Consider the following 15,385-nt stretch of genomic DNA (forward strand, 5'->3'; position numbering starts at 1 on the left):
TTTTCAAAGGGTAATGTAGCATCACAAATCTCTTGTAAAACTGATTATGGTCAAGTACAGTAATTATAAGATGTTCTTAAGAACAGTAGAAAAACAGACGGCAAAATTAAAAAGGCAGCGATTACTCTGAGCCATTTCCTTCTCATGAGTCCTGTTTGGTTCTGTCTTATCACCAATGGCAACTTTGACCTCTTTCTTCTCTCTTGTAACTTCCCTGCTCCCTGACTTATTTTCTGTTTCGCCATCAAGAGTATAGGCTTTCTGGAGGCATGAATTGTATTCCTTGTACTCATCAACATATATTAAAAAACCAGTTATAAGGCCTGCTTCATAGAGTATTCTATCTCTTCTGTCTTTCTCTGTCTCTTTGTTCTCTCTCTCTGTCTCTCTCTTTCTCTCTCTCCCCACCAATCCTTTACCCCATGTGTGTGTGTGTGTGTGCGCGCGCACACATGTGTGACTGAACAACAACAACAAAAAGTCAGTGGCATCAGGACTGAAGTGAGAAGAACTCCAGTTCCTATTGTGCTGTACTTCTTGTCACAGGCTCACTTCATTTACTTTTTAAATGATATGTGTGTTCTGTGGGTGCATGTCCATGTGTATGCATGTGCATGTGCATGTGGAAGTTAATCTTGGTTGTCATTTCTTAGGAGCTGCCCACTTTGTGTTTTGAAACATGGTCTCTCACTGGGACTCATGGACTTGGGCAGGCTGTCTGGCCAGTGAGCTCCAGAGACCAATCTGTCCCCAAATCTCCAGTAGTTCTCTCTGATAATGTAGTTGGTTCCTCCCTCTTATGACATTTTTTTACTGAAAGTGTTTTGATGCCATGTCTGAAGTCAGTCTGGTGTTTCACAGTCCACGTGGCCATAATGAAGGCTTTTACATGATTAATGTAAATGTACTAGCAGGCTTTGTGTGCCAACTTGACACAGGCTGGAGTTATCACAGAGAAGGGAGCTTCATTTGAGGAAATGCCTCCATAAGATCCAGCTGTGGGGCATTTTCTCAATTAGTGATCAAGGGGGTAGGGCCCCTTGTGGGTGGTGCCATCCCTGGGCTAGAAGTCTTGGGTTCTATAAGAGAGCAGGCTGAGCAAGCCAGGGGAATCAAGCCAGTAAGAAATATCCCTCCATGGCCTCTGCATCAGCTCTGGCTTCCTGACCTGCTTGAGTTCCAGTCCTGACTTCCTTTGGTGATGAACAGCAACATGGAAGTGTAAGCTGAATAAACCCTTTCCTCCCCAACTTGCTTCTTGGTCATGATGTTTGTGCGGGAGTAGAAACCTTGACTAAGACAGTAAGATAGACAGTAATTCACCCAGTCTGTACGTCTAGGAGCCTTTATAAATAGATATGTACTACCATGCATTGTTTTGTTTGTTTGTTTGTTTGTTTTTTAGCATGGGTTAAGGTCTTTAAGCTTGTGTATTGAGCTTTTTACTGACTGAGCCATCTCCCCAACCTCCCTTAAATGATAAAATTTACATATCATTTTATCAACTAGATTCAGAGTAGTCTAGTTTTTAGGGGTTTATGAAGTTATTACAAAGAGAGCTATCTCTCTCTCCTTTCTAAGACTTTAAAATGAAGTGAAAATCATTAATACTACAGAATTAAACCTAATTGGGTTTTTAAATCTACCTAACTCTGTGCATTTGTGGGTCTAGGGTTCAAACTCAAGGCCATAGGAATGCCAAGCAGGCACTTTGCCACTGGACGGCACTCTCTTGTCTAACCTCTCTCTTGTCTAACCTCTCTGTTGTCTAACCTCTCTGTTGCTTTAGTGGTTCTGAGCTTTGTGCAATGCTGAGGTGTGTGTGTGTAGGGGGGGCTGAGGCTCGCTGAAGAAACTACACAGCCAAGCTACAAGGCAGTCTCTATAATTTTGCTTTCATTGCTCATTCCAATATATTTATTAGGTTGTTAAATGGAACCATCTTGACTGGTCCCCGCCAAGTTTCTTATGCTGTCCATGGCACATTAACTTTGCAGTGTAGTAAAACATGTCGGTCTTAGGTGAGTTTGAAGCTGCCGTGCCGATGAGCAAGAGGCCGGTAGAAGGTTCATGGAGGTCTTTTCCAAACCTCTATGGTTTGGAAGTGGAACTAGAAACCTCCTGGGGTCAAGGCTCTGATGAGATTCCTGGAGTGTCCTGGTCCAGGCGTGGGTTTGGAATACTTGGGAAATGGCAGACCACAGGGATCTCAGGGCTCCTCATTCTGGCTTGGTTTGGAAGTGCTGAGTTGTGTAAAACGTAGAACACTTGAGGGGGTGGTGGAGACTTTTTAAAACCTCAACAGGAATTCCAATTGTTCATTTTGGGCAAGAGTTTAGGGTCTGATTCCTATGTAAGTCCAAAAGCTTGATTCTACTGACTTTAGATTTTTCTTTATTTTCAATCTTTAGAACTCAAGGATTTCCATCATGCAGGAAAGTCAACCCATGTGCTGGTTTGGGTTGGTGATGCAATAGAGGTAATCAGATGGCAAATCTCAATCATCAGTGTTCATTTTACTAATGTAAACGATACAGAAGAGCTCTTTTAAAGTTAAGCGACCTGAGGAATAAATGCATGTCTGAAATGTTGTTCTATGCCAGTCAAGTATTGCTATTTTTTAAAGGATTTCTTTTCTTTTCCTTTTTAAAGATTTATTTATTATGAGTACACTGTAGCTATCTTCAGATACACCAGAAGAGGGCATCAGATCTCCTTACAGATGGTTGTGAGCCACCATGTGGTTGCTGGGAATTGAACTCAGGACCTCTGGAAGAGCAATCAGTGCTCTTAACCACTGAGCCATCTCTCCAGCCCCAAGTATTGATATTTTTAAAAGGTAAAGTTCAAGTTCACTTCATTTTTTTCTCTCTCAAAAAGTGTCACCCAGGGGTCTGATTTGCAGTATCGATTACTGCACATTAACATCATTGTATGAGCTATAAAAATGTAGGTCTGGAAGCAAGGGGGATAGAGCTGTAGAGAGATTAATAATCTGACTGGGTACTATGGTAAAATAACAACCACTTTTACCTGAAGGACATTCAAATGCGATGGTCTTTTCTAATCCAAAGAGATTTAAGGGTTTGATCCACTTTTAATTATACTATTGATATCATGTCAAACTTATATTTATTAATTAGAGTGAGCTTTTCCTTACATTCATTTTAAACAATGCCTTAGGTCTTTTAGGCTTTTGTTCTTTAAAATATAATCTGCTGGGCTGGTAGGATGGCTCAGTGGGGTAAGGCGTTTTCTACCAAGCTTGGCAACTCGAGTTCAACTCTCAGGACTTTTAAGGTAGATTGAGAAAGCTGACTTCTGTAACTTATTATTTGACCTACTTACACCATATACCTTCCCCCTCAAATAAACAAATTAACTAATTAAAAAGTAAATAAGATGCAACACATGTCTTAGTTACTCTCCTATGGCTATGATAAAGCACCAGACAGCCCTGGCCTCCCTGCAGGCTCGAGGAACCCGAGCCGGCTCCAGCTGGGACCTCAGACTGTACCATAGCCCTCACCCCTGGAGGGGTGTCCCACCTCTTCTTAGAGCCTGACACCTGCCTAGGGTAAACGCAGTCAAAACTGCCACATCCTGCCTCCCCCAGCGGCCCGAGCTCTGTGGCGGAGCGGACACGGGACCATTAACACTACACGACATAGGTGCAGGTTCCCTCAGAAGCCAGAGGAGGGGATTGGATCCACACGGATAGCCATAGAGCCAGGTCAGCAAACAGCTGTGAAGAACTGCAGCCGGGATGGTGTAGAAATGGCAGCGGAATTTGATGAATTGCTTACAGATGCTGTTAGCTGTATAAGTAGAGAGCTTGTAACACTCACAAGCCACAATCCTGAGCAGAGACAGGAACCTCAGGTGTGGAAGCTCACACCTGCTGGCAATGAGGGACAGCTCCGAGAAGTACCATCCCGGGCTTGCTCCCTGCAGAATGATGGTCAGTCACAGAGGGCCCTTCATCCACAGATTACCGGCTGCAAGGGATGCACCTGAGTGTCCTGTGGTCTGCAGAATCCTCTTAATTTTTGCCGCTGGCCTGAGGAACCATTTGTGGGCAACACCCTGCCTACATTTCTGTAGACAGAAGCTGTTATTCCGTGACAAGCTCCCGGGTTTCCTTAGGCCCTGGTGCTTCAGGCACTCAGACTCCAACCTCGCTACCATGTCAAGGACACGGACTGGCTCACTCTGGGTCTGCCAGTCTCGGGATTTTCTCTTTCCTTGGATTCTCCATCTGGAGCAGAGAAGGGCTCAAGTGCAGGTGGCCAGAAATCTTCCCAATGGCAGGGGAATTTGTGCAGTTTTTTTGTGCAGCTAGCTAGCAGAGCAGTGGCTCTCTGCTTGACGAAGTTAACCATCTGTATTAATGACAGGGGCCTCGCAGCACAGACACCGTCCCCACTGTCACTCATGTAACACAGAGAACAGAGATCGACGCCACGCAAATGGCTCAGACTGGTACCACTGGCTGTTGATCTCTCTCATCATTTCTAGCTGTAATTTGGCTTTCTTAAGATCCCCTGACTTTTTCCTTCTTTGAGTAGCTCTCCCACTGATATCCCAGGAATTATTTATTTATTTATTTATTCGAGACAAGGTTTCTCTGTATAGCCCTGGCTGTCCAGGAACTCAACTTTGTAGACCAGGCTGGCCTTGAACTCAGAAATCTGCCTGCCTCTGCCTCCCAAGTGCTGGGATTAAAGGCGTGTGCCACCACTGCCTGGTGGAACTTTTTATTTTCATAGAGCCTGTCCTATTGCTACCCTGGCAATCTGCAAAGAATGCAATTTTCTCCTTCGCGTTTCCAGGTTTGACAATAGCCCAGCTCCCAGGCAGTCCTTCTTCACTCTGGTGCACTGCCGCAGACAGCACATTCTTTTTGGCTTTAACTTTCAAGCTGTTCTCCACAGGGCTCTTCCCACTCATGCTGCACAGAACATGTGAGAAAGGATCCCAAAGGTCTCCTAGATGATGCTTTGACAAGGGAGGCCGAAGGAAGGACAGCTGATTTCATGTAGTTGGCTCTGCACTTCTCATCACTCTCAGTGTGTCCCTGCTGATTTCAGGAGGGTACTCGCTCTTCTGGAGTTTCCAGTATGGCTTACGGTGCATAATAGATGCCAATTAGAGGGTGGAGGAGAATCAAGGATCCTCAAATTTATGGCTTTGACAAGTGCATGAAGAACGGTTCCTCTTGGTGGATGGCAACCAGATGGCTGGTCAGATAGGTTCAGAGGATCAGTCCATTATCCTCAAGGCAGGAACATGGCAGCCTCCAGGCGGGCAGAGCTGAGGGTTCAACATCTTTATCTGAAGGCTGGCAGTGGAAGTCTTCTGGGATATTTTTATCAAGACAACTAATCTCGGGGTTGATTCTTGAAGAAGATATTTTGATTTTTTAACACGAGTTAAAAGCAAAGTTATAAAGTGGTAGATCCCTGACCTGCCATTTATGGGACCCTGGTTCAATCCTCAGTGTGTGGTATGGAGCAGGGAGAGCAAGAGAACAAATACACAAAATACAATATATGTATGTATATTTTATTTAACTTTATGTTATGGAGCTAACTCTTCTAAAATGGTAGAAATGATTCTTTGGAAAGAGTTTATTTTGATTGGCTATTAATTTTAAGCATTTGTGACAGATAACACATTTCTAGTTGTTGATTGAATGCTTATAAAATTGCACATTTCTATTAAAAAATAAACTACATTGGACTTGCATTTCTAAGTTAGTTTTGAACTATAGCTTTCTTTAAGGATTGAGGTTGAAGGAAGACCTCAGGATTCTCTGGGGACACAAAGACAGAGAGATCTCTGAGTTCAAGGTCATCTGGGATTAAAGGTGTGGTGGCACACACCTTTAATCTGGGCCACACCTTTTGTTGGAGACATATATAAGCACATTGGAAGAAGGAAGGCTCTCTCTGCTTTGCCTGCTTGCCTTGTGGGACTGAGCAACTGCTAGATCCCTGGACTTCCATTCACAGCTGCTGCCGACCATTGTTGGGAAGTTGGACTACAGAATGTAAGTCATCAACAAATTCCTTTACTATATAGAGACTACCTGTAAGTTCTGTGACTCTAGAGAACCCTGACTAATACACTGCCCTTGGTCCCTGCTCAGGCTTCTGCACTTACAGGCCTCAGCTCACACACTGATTTCCAGCGCTGTCACATTTACCTCAGCTGTGAAGCTTCATGGGGTAATGAGCGCACAGCTTTTAGGGTTAAAATCACAAACAAACATTCCCATCAGAATGCATTTCAATTTCTCCCTCTGGAGAAAAAAAAAAGAACTAGAAATGAGTTCCTTTTCTATTCCTTAGATCATTGTCTGTTGCCTTGCCCCTTCCCGACCTGACCTTCTCTTTTCATTGACTCTGAAGGGAAGTGTTAACTCCACTCATTTCAAAGGAATGCCTGCTATTTTGGCAGTTGAAAATGCAAACTCCAACTAGTAGTCTACAAGGTGCTGAAAACAAAACAAAACAAAACACAACAGGACCTTGTGTGGGGAAATACTTGGCAGCGGCCTTCTAGCAACTTAAAAAATACCTTCCTTGCTTAGACATGAAGCCACATCCCAATTGAAGTGACCAGCAGGTCAAAAAAATCACATCTACAAGAAGTGAAATGGACCCCAAACCAAATCAAGCAAAGGGTTTAAGAAAATGCAAATCTAGGGAGACAGCTCAGTTGATAAAATGCTTGCTTCGTATGTGTGAGGACCTGAGTTTGCATCCATGCACAAAGCTGGGCAGGTTGGAAGGCACACACCTGTAATTCCACCTTGGGGAGGCAAAGACAAGAGGATCCTGAGGCTTTGCAGGACAATCAGTCTGGCCAAAATCTCAAGCCTGTCTCGGAAGTATGGAGAGAGGATAAGACACCTGGTGTTGTCATCTGGTCTCTACAAGTACAGGACCTACACACACACACACACACACACACACACACATGCACTCACAATTTACAAAGATAGCTGAGAAAGTTATATATTCCAGTTTTAGGTGTGTTTTGTGTATGGTGTCCCTTCCATGTTGCTATTTGAGGTTTAATTACAGTGTGCTCTACAGTTTGAGGCTCCATAATGGAAACATTTTCCACTTTTCATCCATGTACTTCCAGAATCTGGGTGTCAGTCAGGTCTTCATAAGGTCTACTAAGGAGATCAAGATTGGCAAGGAACAACCATACACTGAAAAAAGCTCACTCAGGTCTCTTTTAGAACTGGGATATTAGCTTTGGAGGGAAATGTGTGAAATTCTAATGTAAAGAGAGGACACTGAAAAGTTTTACACACATCCCTCGTTTTTTTTACTTAGAAGATTTCGTAACTAGTCCATTAATTTGCTCAAAGTGGTGCATTCTCTAAGGGCTTTAAATGCCTCATGATTTATGGAAACTGTCAGATAATACATATAAAAACATGTTCTAATTACTGTTCAGGACTTCAGAGTAGAAACTTCCTACCTCTTCCACTTGCTCTTTGGCCAAAATAGACTGAGCAAACCTGTATAAGTGAAGGAGAATGGGGGCCGGCACCTGTGCTCTGGGGCATGGACAGTCATCCTGTGGAGCCAAACTTCCCTGTGTTAAAATATTGGCTGAGCCTCGGTGCTGCCCTGGGCTGGTGGGCCAGTGGTGGCTGGGGTGGTTAGTAAGTCAGGAAAGAGCTACATATGGACATGCCTGGATAAGACTTTTAAGAAGGAGGAGGAAGAGGAGGAGGAGATAGACAGGCAGGCAGACAGAATACTGGCTGTTTTTGTGTTAACCTGACACAAGTTAGAGTCATAGAGAGAAAGGAGCTTAAGATGAGAAAATGCCTCCATGAGATCCAGCAGTAAGGCATTTTCTCAATTAGTGATTGATGGGGAAGGGCTCAGCCCTTGATGGATGGTGCCATGCCGGAGTGGGTGGTTCTGGGTTCTGTAAGAAAGCAGGTTGTGCAAGCCATGGGAAGGAAGGCAGTGAGTAGCACCCTCCATGGCTCTGCACCAGCTCCTGTTCCAGGTTCCTGCCCTGTTTGATTTTTTACTCTGACTTCCTCCTATGATGGACTATGATCTGGAAATGTAAGCCAAATAAACTTGTTCCTCTCCAACTTGGGCTTTGGTCATGGTGTTTTGTTGCAGCAATAGAAACCTTAACTAAGACAAGTTGGTACCGTTGTAGTAGGGTATTGCTTGACAGACCTGACTGTGTTTTAGGGAGCATTGTGGAAGGACTTTGGAACATTGGGCTAGAAAAGCCATTGAGTGTTGGGAGCTCAGTGGGGTATTCTCTTGGAAGCTTGGGAGATAAGAATGTTGACAGCTGGGCAGAAGATGGAGGCTTGGCATGTAAGATTTCAGAGGGAAAATTTAAAACTCTATCAAGGCTGTTTGCTGTTTTGATTTAAGATTCTGTGATTCTGGTTAAGTGGGACTGAAGAATCAGCTGTGATTAACAAGATACCAGGTCTATTGGAGTAAAAACTTTGTGCTACTGAGACAATTGGTGTTGGTTAGCTGGAGCTAAGAGATTAGCATTACTTAACAACATCGCTGATGGGAAATCTTCTGAGACATGTTTTACTTTGAGAGAACAGAGAAGCTGTGTTCTAAGGTAGCCAAGGTTACACCTTGTGCTGGCAACAGGACTTGGTAATGTGTAAGAGTCACCCAGATGATACTGGTTTTGAAGGCATGAAGAGGTCATGGAGAGCAGCTGTGGTTTGGCACTGTGAGAAGCCAGGTGCAGCCTCAGTGGCAGTTGAAGGCCCAGAACTGAAGGGGTCTTGCAAAACAGTTGAGGTTTGATACTATGGAAAGAACCTATGAGAGGCTATTGGTGAAAGTGCAGACCAGTTGCAGCAGAAGACCCCAGTGTTTTGGAGATGCCAGTACCATGGGATGACCACCAAGAACAGCAGCAGGAGTGGAGTGGAGCCAGCCAGAGCCTAGAAGACAAGCTGTAGAGGGCAGAGCTGGAGAAGTGACCCCAGCCCTTTGGAGGAGCCCGGGAGACAGTGTGTGGATCGCAGACACTGAGTTATTGACGCTGTTGGAGTTAGGTTTTGTTTTGTTCAGACTGTGACTGTGCCCTGGTTCTTCCCTCTTGAAGAAGGTATTTAATCTAATTTTGATTTTTTATAGGCACCCATAGCTGAAAGACTTAGAAAGATTGGATAGTTTAAAGAGATTGAACTTTTAGTGTGCTTGAATTTGTAAAGACTGTGGAACTTTTCGAGTTATGTTTTTAATGTGAGATCTTGGAGACGAGTAAGAAAGGAAGGGTTGTGGCTTAATAGTGATGATTGTGTGCCAAGTTGACAGGGGTCAGTTGTGCTTGCTAGTTTTATATGCCAAGTTGACACAAGTTAGAATCATTAGAGAAGGAGGAGTCTCTGTTGAGAAAATGCCTCCATGAGATCCAGCTATAAGGCATTTTCTTAATTAGTGATCAATGGGGAGGGCCTAGCCCAAAGTGGGTGGTGCGATCCCTAGGCTGGTAATCCTGGGTCCTATAAAAAAGCAGGCTGAGCAAGCTTTGGGAAGCAAGCCAGTAAGCAGCACCCCTCCACAGCCTCTGCATTGGTTTCTGCCCTGCTTGAATTTCTGTTCTGACTTTTTTCTATGATAGACTCTGATCTGGAAATGTAAGCCAAATAAATCCTTTCCTCTTCAACTTATGTTTTGGTCATGGTGCTTTAATGCAGTAATATAGAGACCTTTAGGGAAGCCAGTGAGTCAGCCCTTGGCCATGATATGAAAAATTGATGATCAGATTGTGAACCCCCAGATAGAACTCAGAAAATCAAAACAGGAAAAATATTATTTTCATATTGTTACCAGGAAGTAATGAAAAGAGAGTAGCAGCTGAGAATCCAAAATGCTCTCATTGTTTGATGACAGCTGCTATTCTGGAGAATCGGTCCTGCTGAAATTTATGTCTATTCAGACGACTTAAAAATTGAGACTAGATTAGGTGAGAACATCGCCGAACCAGCATTCAACCACATCAGAAGTTATATTTAATCACACAATTTAAATGCACTCAGTGTACAGTTGTGAACTCTCTATGGCTTATCTAATGTTTGGGTTTAGATCAGTTCTTTTGGAAGGCCACATGTGTGGTCTCAGTGCATGGAAAAGATTAGGGTAATTCAGAACAGGACTTAGAGATGCTTCTGAAATTACAAGCCCTGAAAGCAATGTTCTCGGCATCTGGGATAGGGATGACGCTAATTGAACCTCACTCTTCACCCCTGAGATCAGAACGCTATGGACTGCAATACAGTAATAGACTTGATGAGCTGTCAAATCAAGTATGACACTCACAGGCATTAGTATGAGTTCTCACAGACATTAGCATAACTCACATGACAAGAGAAAGTGTGATAGATTCATCTTGTTCATATCTTCTACTCCCCTGACAATTTCAAAGGTGGCTTTGTGCTGCAGTTGCTCCAGTGGATAAGCTTATCTGTCTCATTGTGAAGGAGGAATGATTTATGTTGCCTTTGTATGGCATCCAGAAAAGTGACCAAGTCTGGGTCTCAATAGTTATCCCAGGGGGCTGCTGTGAAGTGCTCCTGATGGCAAGCAGGTTCAAGCAGGTACCCCTTCCACACAGACTTAGATGTTGATGCTCTGTGGCGCTTTGACTATGGCTCATGTCAAGGAGGTGCTCGTGGTCATGTGCCATCCTGGCAAGCCAACTAACCCTGGGCTGTGTTACCTGCATCTCCTGATTCGCTCACGAGTGTTGGTAATGTACTGTGAGCCAGGCATAAAATAGCCATGCTCAGAGTACTTTGGAGGAAGTAAACAGCAATTCAAAATGTAGTTACAAACACAAGGAAGGACAATGAAGGGTGTAATCTTTCTTAAAAAGAACAACAAGTTAGAGAAACACTGGAGACAGTGCTTTAGGAGCTTCAGGGGGGAGGAAAGGATCAGAGGGTAATGTTACCTCAACCACAGAACTGATGGCCAAGGTTTCAACTTGAGGTGCAGCGGACACTTGAGGAAGGGATAAGGATGGACCAAGGGGACCACAAACTTACAGAGAAGAGTAAGTGCTATGAAAAAGACCCTCTATGTGGGAGTACCAAGGGGATCCTCTAAATATCCAGTTGCTGACCCCTTGGCTTCAGAGTGAGCCTCATGGAGCCTAGCTCTCCATGTGCAGAGAGCCAGGTGGGTAGCTTTTGGATTTATGGTCAGAAAACCAAAGTGCTTTGTTTTTCATTGCTTCCCACATAGAAAGCAATTATAATTAATGTATTTTTTTCCCTCTAGATATTGACTGACCTCTGTATGTTATTTCTTTACAGGGGCAGGGTGAGCCCAGCTCACCTTCAGAGAAGCCTTCGCACTCCACAATCAAGGATGAGATACTGCTTGGTGCTAGCGTCTGGGAGTGCTTGATACTTTTACTGTATGCTAATAGAACCCAGAACCGTGACATTACACATTGGATTGCAAAATAATTGTTATTGACATTGTCATGCATTTTGTTTTTGAGACAAGACCTTACTATCACTCAGGCTGGCCTAGAAGTCACTATATATATAATTCAGGCTGGCCTTTTAACTCTGGAAAATTGTCCTATTTCAGCCTCTGAGGGGCTGGGATTGTGTATGCTAGGCACCAAGTCTGGCTTTTTAAAATGACATTATTAACTAAGCAAGCGGTACCAAGTCTGGCTTTTTAAAATGACATTATTAACTAAGCAAGCTTGTGAATAGTGGAGGGTCATTTGTTATATGGCTGGGAGATGTCAGAAAGTATAAAAAAAAAATCATAATATAAAGGTAAAAGGGCAATAGATTCCTGGGATTGTAAGGAAGAGTGGAGATGGGGTTGATCCTTGAAGTATAAGAAAATTTGGAAATAAGAACATTGAGTATAAGCATAGATATTTGATGGAGGGGGCAACAGAATAAATGTTTAGAGGTAGAAATAAGAGAGATTCTGTTAAACTGTACTCTTTTCTTTGCATGGCAGGAAAGTGAGGCAGAGAGGTGGGAAGTGGGGAGGGTCATGTCTGCGTGGGTGCCGGGTGAGTGGGAGAGCTACCAAAAGACGAGGGAGTGAATGCAGGGCAGAGCTAAGCCTTGGGGAGTGTGACCCATGTTCAGAGGGATTCTGCTTTGTGCATTGTCAGAGGCAAAGATTCTTTTTGACTAGGTATAAAATAAGAAGGTCCTAGCCTACCAGACTGGAGGGCAAACTGAACAAGAGGATATCTAGAGGAAATATATTGACTATACATAATTGCTTTGGTGAGTAATATATTTGCAGTTTACTTTTAAATGGAAAATATCCAAAGGCAGTTTTAGAGTAGTATGTAGCCATGAGCATTTACTTTTGGCTCCTAGCCAAATTCCCTATGAGTCGGACTCACATGTTGTTATTTCAGGTCAGCTCTGCTCCTCCTGCAGGTTACTGATGTATTTCTGTAAGTCCTTGCATCAGGACTTTTCCTGTCTGAACTGGTGATGTGTTTCTTGCCCATCATCCTCTTAGAGCAGTGGATCTCAACCTTTCCAATGCTGGGACCCTTTAATACAGTTCCTCCTATTGTGGTGACCCCCAACCATAAATTATTTTCATTGCTACTACATACCTGTAACTTTGCTGCTGTTATGAATTGTAATATAAATATCTGTTTTTTTTTTTTCTTTTCTGATGGTCTCAGGAGGCCTCTGTGAAAGGACTGAGAACTGGGGGCTTAGAGCTGTGTTGGAGGCATAGTAGCTTACATGTGTCACTGACAGAAAATCTACTCAAGAACAAAACAAATGTCCTTTCAGTCTTCACTTGGGAGCATCAACCTGCCTCAGTTTGCTTGTGCAGACAGACCCTGAGCATCTAAAGTGGTTACCGGAGATCTAAACTCTGTATGTGGCTCCTTGATTCCTTTCTCATCCATCTGCTTCACAAGACCTCATTCAAGATGACTTGGCATGGTGCAGCGCCGGTCATCGGCGGGATCTGGGCTGTGGAAACTTTGCGATGAGTATGGAGAACAATTTGGAGTTTGAGGCTGGGCCTTTACCAACCTCTGGGAGAGAAAATAATGAACTGGGAGTGATTGTGACCCACTTATTTCAGCTATGAGGAGGTAAGAGCTGAAATTCAGAATATGAAACTGTAAGCAAAACCGAGTAACATAATTCTGGGGGAGGGTTGGGGTGGGGAGTGGGAGAATAATCACGTGACTGCCATGTTATCACCCAAGTAGCTCCTGTGTTCTTGGAGTTTGCGTAAATAAAACTTAGAAATTTATGCCTAAAAGTTAGGGTTTTCCTAATCAAATGTGGCAGAGCCCTGCACGCCCCTTTGCCAACACTGTCATTCTGTGGCCTTGCAGGGTTCCACCCTGGCTCGGGTCTCCACAGTCCCCAGTTTGGCTGGCTTTCGTGAGGGAGAGAAGGAAAGTTTACATCTGCATAGCAAGTAGGGTGGTGCTTTTCACTTCACTGTCTGGGATTTGATGAATTCTGTTTAATTGCGTGGGGGAGCCACCAAGAGACTAGAGCCAGGCATGGTGCCCGCATTCATCCTCTCCTTTCTCTATCTGCCTCAGAATCAAGTTACTTTGAACTCCTACCCTGTAAAGTCACTACTGACCATGCTGGTCCAAAGGATGGGTCAGTGTGACATGTCGACTCTGCTCATGCTGAACGTCTACTCAGAAAGGCTCATTCATAATTCATGTGTCTAAAAATGAATCATGTGTATTTTAGGTGGCTGGTTTGCCAGTCTTACTTGAGATATTTCCATAGCAGACCCACAAACCTCACTTTTGATTAAATCCTTCCTTATAAAAATCAAAGATTTTTCTTTCAGATTAGTTCAAGTTAGACCTCAGAGGAACTCCTTTGATCTAGTAGTCATTCTAAGCAAATGGTCAGGGCAGAGTGTTTTCTTCCTGATTCTGTAAAGTACCATGTGCTAAAATCTCCCCATTCTTTAACCCTCTCTTCGGTTTTCCCTAGTCCACATGCTTTACAGTGCAAGATACTATAAACACTCATACTGATAAGAAATGGGAGATGCTAGCCTCCTGAACCCACCATTGCATAAGACTGTGGAGTATCATGCATGAACCTCAGTCACCAAGGTGTGATACTGGCCTGGAATAAGATTCTATCCCTATCTTCTTAAAAGCAACTAACTAGCATATATCTCGCTAGCATTTCTACCTTACTGATTTTATGGGAAATGGACCCTGGAAGAAGGACGGAGTACTGGGTCTTTGTCTAGAAATGATGCCAGCCATCCTGAATATTTTCATTCTTGTTTAGGTATATGTCTGGGCAAGCAGGGGATATATGTTTTCACAGTGTTCACAATTTAAGTTCATCTAAACTCTGAAATCTCCAGAGGAAATCCAATGGTCTTTCTTAAGAATGTCTAGAAAGCACTGCCCCACTGCCAGACCCAGAGGACACCTGACACTGTGTTGATCTTCTTACAAACCCCTGGTTTCTAAGAAGTTTCTCCCTATATGGGGCTTTGTCAAGTCTACAGTGATCAATCTTAATTCCTATAAACCTGTGCCTGGAATTCAAATGGCAGCATGCTGTGATCTGGGCTTTGTAGTAATAAATCTTAAGTGGCTATTATCTCAACAAAATCGTAATCTGGAGACTAAAGAAAATTCCCTTCTGCGACTATTAAATAGGATTTTGACTTTAAGTGGTCATTACTATCATGAATAAGAACACAAACTCAAACACAAACACAAAATAAGAATACAAATCTCTCATAATTAGTTTAACAAAGGATTTAGTTGGCTACAAAATAGTGGCCAATTCCATGGGGCTTTTAAGAATACCCTTACTTGTAATTTGAACCAATAAACCTTCATTGCTCCACCCTAACCCCTTCAGAACATTTCAACAGTTCTGTGATTGTAGGTATGAAAATTTGCTCTATACACATTGATTTATAATAAATGAAAATGTAATGAAAAATTAGAAGTAACAGCCATTTTCAATATTTACCATTGTAATTGTAAATATAATTGAGGCAAAATTCAGTTCTGTGATGTTTCTTCTCTCTCTGATTCATAATAACAAAGCTTAGATAAGGAGATAAAAACAGATTTTTGGGTAGACCTTGGGCGCAAGCTCTGCAGCCAGTCCCACAACACCCAGAAGAAGCTCCACTCCCAGGTGCTCTGACACACCCAGGATCAGAGGTAAGCAGGAACCAACATCTGTTTCAACACTGGGAGTAACTGGGACCAGCGGCACTAGGCACTTAGGAACTCCGCCAGCCTAGTGACTCCGGTTCCTTCTGTCTGGGTTAGTGTTCTGAGCAGACCTTGGGCACAAGCTCTGCAGCCCGTCCCACAA

The 15,385-nt window shown here is 43.4% G+C and overlaps 1 protein-coding gene and 1 pseudogene across 5 annotated transcripts in view; both read right to left on the reverse strand.

The window, feature by feature from the left end:
* Positions 1-15,385, reverse strand: part of Pde7b (phosphodiesterase 7B) — a 353,839-nt gene that overhangs the window by 143,690 nt on the left and 194,764 nt on the right. The window lies entirely within an intron of this gene.
* Positions 3,879-5,139, reverse strand: LOC116097899 (annotated as a pseudogene).

Source organism: Mastomys coucha, unplaced genomic scaffold (genome assembly GCF_008632895.1).
Source record: "Mastomys coucha isolate ucsf_1 unplaced genomic scaffold, UCSF_Mcou_1 pScaffold2, whole genome shotgun sequence".
NCBI classification, from domain to species: Eukaryota; Metazoa; Chordata; class Mammalia; order Rodentia; family Muridae; genus Mastomys; species Mastomys coucha.